The sequence below is a fragment of the Onychomys torridus genome, chromosome 1 (genome assembly GCF_903995425.1).
Source record: "Onychomys torridus chromosome 1, mOncTor1.1, whole genome shotgun sequence".
Classification (NCBI taxonomy): Eukaryota; Metazoa; Chordata; class Mammalia; order Rodentia; family Cricetidae; genus Onychomys; species Onychomys torridus.
In genome coordinates, this window is record NC_050443.1 from 27,731,983 (window position 1) to 27,739,062 (window position 7,080).

The following is a 7,080-nucleotide window of genomic DNA, read 5'->3' on the forward strand; positions in this document are numbered from 1 at the left end:
CCACGGAGTCAAGAAGATCAGGGATTCAAGGCCAGCCTCAATTGTTAATGAGTGCTGGGCTAGCCTGACCTACATGAGACACTATCTCCAAGCAAAAAGCAAAGGAAGGAATTGTGTCTGCTCTCTCATCTCCTTAGAGCACTCCCGTTCTGCCTGTTTGGGTGGGTTTGAGGGTGTGCCACACTTCCCCAAGGCCTTATTTATTTTCTCCACCCTTCCCCCTCCCCGCTCCACATTCTTCAGGCCATCTTCTTTCTGGGTATGCCTTCAGGTTGGCTGACCCTCCCTCCTCCAGCTCAGTGCTACCACAAGATGCTGTGCTGAGATTCATTGCTGTAATTTTCCACTCCGAAGTTTCTATCTCTCTCCCTCTCTCTCTCCCTCTCTCTCTCTCTCTCCCTCCCCCTCTCCCTCTCTCTCTCCCTCTCTGTTTTTTCAAGATAATTTTTTTTCAAGACAGGATTTCTTTTTTTTTCTTTAATAGTAAAATACTATATGCTATAGAAAACTTGGAAAAGGCAGGATACAAAATACAGAAAATACAATTGAGAACTTTTTAGAACACTAGGACAATCCAATAGCTTGTCTCCCAAGCATACAAGCGGACAGCCAGGCAGACCTCAGAGCCTGAACTCTGTCCACCTGCACCCTGAAAATGACCCCTCTTCTAGGGTCCATTACAAACTAAGGCTTTCCAGGGCTCCAGTGTAGCTCAGGAGCACAGCAGTGCTGGACGAACATGGGTTTGATCCCCAAGTAATGTTGGAGGTGTCGGCTGATGGCCAGAAGGGTGCTGTCAGCTGACAGGGTATAGCCCAGTACCTCTAGCCTCTGCAGATAACTGAGCTCCTGAAGGCTGGCATCCAGCCTGATCTCAGTGACCCGGTAGGTGCCACCAGTACCAGCGAGCGCAGGGCTCGGAAGCGGGTAAGGCCCTACAGATGCTCGTCACGGAAGGGTGGCACTCGGTCCAGCACGATGCATTCCAGCAGTGGCAGCACTGTGGGGTCCTGCTCCTTCTGCAGCCAGATCATCAAGATCTCACAGCTATGCAGCTCCAGAGTCCTCAGTGTGCTGGGCAGGCTGGTGATAGGCACCATGCTCATGTCAGCCAAGTGCAGGCACAGGCGCTTCAGGTTGGGGCACTTCTGGCCCAGGGCCCGCATCAAGGCAGGGGACAGTTGTGGGGCCTGAGAGCCAGAGAACAGGTAACTGTCCAAGCGCAGCGAGTGGAGCCGGGATGCCATGTATCGGCGCAGAAGGTGCCACATGACGCATCATGTAGAGCGTCCACCAGCCTCTTCCAGTGGTGACAGATCCTGGAGATGCGGATCCGGTCCCGGACTAGAAGGTATGAGAAGATCTCCAAGAGCACCAAGTCTGGGAGGAAGAACAGCGTCGCCATGGTCCTGCTGTCCCGTGCTTCGGTTTTGGTGGTGGTGAGGCCTGAGCTCCCCTGAGGGCGCTGAGGTGGCCGGACTGGCCAGACCGGCGCGACTTTCGAAGGCCTGTCGAGGAGCCCTACTGTCCCATCCTAGGGAAGACAAGATTTCTTTGTGTAGCCCTGGCTGTCCTGGAACTCACTCTGTAGCCCAGGCTGGCCTCAAACTCAGAGATCCACCTGCCTCTGCCTCCTGAGTGTTGGAATTAAAGGCGAGTGCCACCACTGGGCTATAATCCTTCTCTTTTAATAGTTTCTCTCTTAACCAATTTTGTCTGCTTGATGATACATTTGCCCAAATAAACTCCTGCTTCTATATGTTGCCTTGGTTATGGTGTTTTATCATAATAATAATAAACAAGTAAATAATACATAGCAAAAAGGTTGAAAACATGCCAAATAATACACTAACAGACTACAGGATAAACTAAACGTCCTAGTTAGTGTCAACTTGGCACAGCCAGAGGCATCTGAGGGAGTTTCAATTAGGGTGTCACCCAGATCATATTGGTCTGTGGCCATACCTGTGGGGAATTGTCTGGACTGTTGGTTGATGTGGGAGGCCCCGCCTACTGTGGGCGGCGCCACCACCGGGCAGGTGGGCCTAGGTTGTTTAAGAATGGTAACTGAGCGTGAGCCAGGGAGAGAGCAAGCCAGGGAGCCGCACTTCTTCTTGGTTCTACCTTCCAGTTCCTGCCTGACTTCCCTCCAAGATGGACTGTGGCGGAGTGTGAGCCAAATAACCCAGTTCCTCCCGAGGGGTCTTTTGGTTGTGGTATTTATCAGAGTAGCAGAAAAGCAGGTGAGGCCACTAAGCCAATCTGTATATGAGGATATCATCTGGTCACAGAACAAAACGGGGACAAACTCAAGCTACAGCATAGATGAATCTTAAAAACTGCAGCTAAGGCTGGGCGGTGGTGGCGCACGCCTTTAATCCCAGCACTCGGGAGGCAGAGCCAGGCGGATCTCTGTGAGTTCGAGGCCAGCCTGGGCCACCAAGTGAGCTCCAGGAAAGGAGCAAAGCTACACAGAGAAACCCTGTCTTGAAAAACCAAACAAACAAACAAAAATAAAAATAAATAAATAAAACTGCAGCTAAACAAAAGACGATGTCACAATGAGACACAGTCTATACCTCTGTTTATAAAAAATACTCAGAGCAGGAAATCTACAGTCATAAAGTAGATAGTAATAGCCAAAAGGCACATGATTTCATTCTGAGGTAATAAAAACGTTCTACAATTGTCTATGTTTGTGGTGGCACACATCTATACGCACACTAAAAAAATAAAAAATAATAAAAAATAAAAAATCAGCCAGGCAGTGGTAGTGCACGCCTTTAATCCCAGCACTTGGGAGGCAGAAGTAAATGGATCTCTGATAGTTCGAGGCCAGGCTGGTCTACAAGAGCGAGTTCCAGGATAAGGCTCCAAAGCTACATGAGAAACTCTTGTCTCAAACAAGCAAACAAAAAAAAATTTTAATTGTATACATTAAATGACCAAATCCTAAATTATATGAACTAGATCTCAATAATTTTTTTTAAAAAAACAGAGTCTTGTTATAGGGCCCAAACTGACCTGGAATTTTCCAAGCTCCTGCCTCTGTATCTCAAGAGCTGGAAAGGGGAGTCAAGAGGATCAAGGGTCCAAAGTTATCCTCAGCAACCTAAGTTCAAGGCCACTATAGCTACATGAGACCCATCTAAAATAAAACAAAGTCACCCAATCTAATATTAAAAGTTTAAATAAAGGGTTGGAGAGATGGTTCAGCTGTTAAGAACACTGGCTGGGGGTTGGGGATTTAGCTCAATGGTAGAGTTTAAACATGCCCACTGGTGTGCACCTTTAATCCCAGCACTTGAGAAACAAAGGCAGGCAGATTTCTGTGAGTTCAAGGTCAGCCTAGTCTACAGAGTAAGTTCCGGGATAGCCAGGGCTACACAGGAAACCCCTTCTTGGGGAGGGCAGGAGTTTAAACACAAAGGTAATTTCTATAAAAAAACAAAATGTATCTTAGGTCTAGAAGATGGCTAGTAGGTAAAAACACTGTGGTGAAAGCCTGGCAACCTGAATTCAACCCCTAGAACTCACATAAAGCCAGACAGTATCTCTTATCTGTAATCCCGGCACTCCTACGGAGAGTCACCCAGAAGCTCTCAGGCCACGGTCCTGGAGTACACAGCACCGTGGTAGAACCAACAGGGTGGAGGTGGAGAACCGATGTCTGAAAAATTGTCCTTCAGTCTCCACACAAGTTCAACAGCACATGCACACTTGCACTCACACATATCTATACAAACGCACACATAAAATTTTAAATTAATTAATCAAAATGTCCATCTTCCTAGACAAATTTAGAAAATATAAGAACAAAAAAAATATATAAGAACTAAATGTGCAGGAGATGTAGCTCAATTAGTAGAGTGTTTGCCTAGTACTCAGAAAGCCCTGGGTTTGACCCCCAGTACCACATAAACCAGCTGTAGTGGTGCATGCCTAGAATTCCAGCAGGTGGAATCCCAAGAATCAGAAGTTCAAGGCCATCCTCAGCTACACAGTGAGTTCAGCCTCTTCTGACCTCTATGGGCACCTGCACAAATGGGCACATACACACATATACATGGATAAAAATAAAATCTTATTTTTAGAAAGGGAATTCATACTCTCTGTCTGGAACATCTATTGTAAGTAGGGACCAGGAACAAGAGAATTTGAAAAATGAAAAAAGGTATTTGACATGCGTTCACATATTCTTTTGCATGTATGAAGTAGTACATGACAGGAATATAAATACTAGCTTCATGAAAGGACTTTAGTGACTAGAGATTGTGGGATGCTGGAATGGAGGCTGTGCCAGCCCTCTTAGCCTCAGGACAAGGCTGTGATTGCCTCCAAGCAGGCTGAGCTCAGAGCAAAGCCCGTGCTGTCTCCAAGCAGGGCTCTTATGTCCTCAGAAAGAGCTGAGTGTAAGGAGCCCAAAATGCAAACACCTGTTTAGGACAGGCGGTCCTGCGGAGCCAAGTCTGACTCAAGACAAGACTACCATTACCTCAAGGGCAGGCTGTCATTAGCCACGATCAGCCCCAACTGCAATTGTTCAAGGACACCATGCCATTGAAACAGTACCTGAATTTGCTGGTAAAAAAAAAAAAAAAAAGCCGCCCTTTGGGGCCATCAAGATAGCTCAGTGGTGTAGGTGTCAGCTGTAAATCCTGGTGACTGCAGTTCAATCTCCAAAACCCACATGGCAGAAGGCAGAACAAACTCCCACAAACTGTCTTTTAACTTTGACACAGGTGTCTTGACGGATGTGTGTGTGCACTCTGCCTCTGCCTTCTATCTGTGGTGAGTCCATTCACAGCCCATGCCTCACTGGCCTGTCAGCACCCTCTCTGGGACAGCAAAGATGACAATCTCACAGGTGGGTATAGCTCAAGAGTAGAGCAGTTTCCCAGGATATACAAGACCCTAGTTTGATCTCCAAGATCTCTCAAAAATAGATGAATCTTGGTGCTGGAGAGGTGGCTCACCAGGTAAGAGCACTCACTGCTCTTGCAGAGGACCTGAGTTTGGTTCCCAGCACCCACATCAGTTGGGGCACAACCATCTGTAACTCCAGTTCTAGGGAATCCAGTGCCTCTGGCCTCCAAGAATACTTACACATACATGGTCCACATAAACCCATACAGCCTCACACACAAACACATCAATAATAAATTAAATCTTTAAAAAATATATATGTGAGAGGGACTAGAGAGATAGCTCAGCAGTTCTGGCTGCTGCTCTTCTATAAGACCGGGGTTCGATTCCCAGCAACCACATGGCAACTCACAACTGTCTGTAACTCCAGTTCCCGGGAATCCACTGTAATCTTGTGGTACACAGACATACATACAGGCAAAACATAATACACATAAAGTAATCAAAACCAAATCTTTTTTAAAACATTAGCTGGGGAAAGGATATCTTATAGGTAAATACAGCAGCACAAATGACTAGCAGCTTTACTCTTCCGAGGCCAACAGTATCCACAGATTCATTTTCTGAAACACAATGTATTTCACAACTAAACCTCCACACATTTAAAATTGAGTTTTCTCTTTTTGAAGTACAGCTCCAAGCAACTACAAGTTTTCATCCCTCTAACCTGAGGCAGTGGTTGCTTTTAACTTCTATCTTTTATTTAAAAAACTTAATTGGAAGTTTTTGTAGCCAGAAGGAGCACTTCAAAGAAAGGGGGAGAAAATCCCAAAAATTAATACTTTATGTCAGAGGTTAGTGGGGAGAGAAACAAAGATTGCAGACACGAGGGGTTAATGTTGTAGGAGAATGCCATGAAGGAAGGAAGGAAATGGGAAAACCACGTGGGTCTTTGAAGTGGGGTGGTATTTTCCCTGCTCTGAACAGAGGAAGACAACACAAGGCTTCCAGCGGTCCTGTCAACGCCTCCTATAGCCCAGAGGCCCTGTGTACAAACCCCTTCACCCTGCTCGGTTATTTGCCCTGTCCACAATCACCCATCCGGGTTACCACAGCTCTTCCCAGTTACTTCTGACACAGTCCTGCTGTCATAGGTACTATGTATTTTTTAACATTTCCATTCTTTCTTGTTACTGTTTAAAAGATTTGTTTTACTATTTGTGTGTGCGTGCGTGTGTGCGTGCACACACACCCACAAAGGCCAGATAGCATCAGATCCCCTGGAGCCAGAGTTACGGGCAGCTATGAACCACACAACAGGGGTGTTGGGAACCAGCCTCTGGTCCTTTGAGAAGCAATGCTTTGAGCCATCTCTTGGAGTAGGGGCCTGGCTGCTTCAGGTCTGGCCAGTCTCTGCATCCACAGCCCCTTAAGACTCTTCAGCCTTTATTTCCATCGTGACTGTCCTAGTTTGGTTGTTACTGGGATAAAACACTGCCCACAACAAACTTGGGGAGGAAAGACTTCATTTGGCTTGCACATTCCAATCACGGTCCATCACTGAGGGAAGTCAGGTCAGGAACTCGAGGCAGGAACCTGGAGGCAGGGACTGAAGCCGAGACCAGGGAAGAACACTGCTTACTGGCTTGATCCCAATGGCTTGCTGAGCCTGCATTCTTAGGTGAGCCAGGCCATTTGCCCAGCAGTGGCTCCACCCACGGGGGGGGGGGGGGGGGGGCTCCTCCCACACCTATCACTTGCCTATTGACCAATCTGATGGAAGCATTTTCTCAACTGAGATTCTTTCTTGCCAGATGACTCTAGCTGATATCAGACAAGTTGACAAAAAAGCTAATGTGAGACTCTGGACTGAACCCGTAACACTGCAAATCTGTATGTATCTGTGTGCATCTGTTAGTCAGACATCTTGTCTGTGACAAATACCTGATTAAATTGAAAGGAAGAAGGACTGTCAGGTATGGTGGCACATACCTGCAATCCCAGAACATGGAAAATAGAGGCACAAAGATCATGAGTTCAAGGCCAGGCTGGCGTACATGAGACTCCATTATAAGAGACAGGGAGTGAGGGCGTCGGGTTGCAGGTGGATAGCAGCTTCTGGTTTCAGAGTCTCCATTGTGTAGACCTGTGGTGAAACAGAACATCATGACATTAGGAAGACATGGCAGATAAAAGTTACTCCCTTCGCCAGGC

The 7,080-nt window shown here is 46.8% G+C and overlaps 1 pseudogene; it reads right to left on the minus strand.

The window, feature by feature from the left end:
- Positions 1-684: 684 nt before the first annotated feature.
- LOC118592590 lies at positions 685-1,405 on the minus strand (annotated as a pseudogene).
- Positions 1,406-7,080: the final 5,675 nt, after the last annotated feature.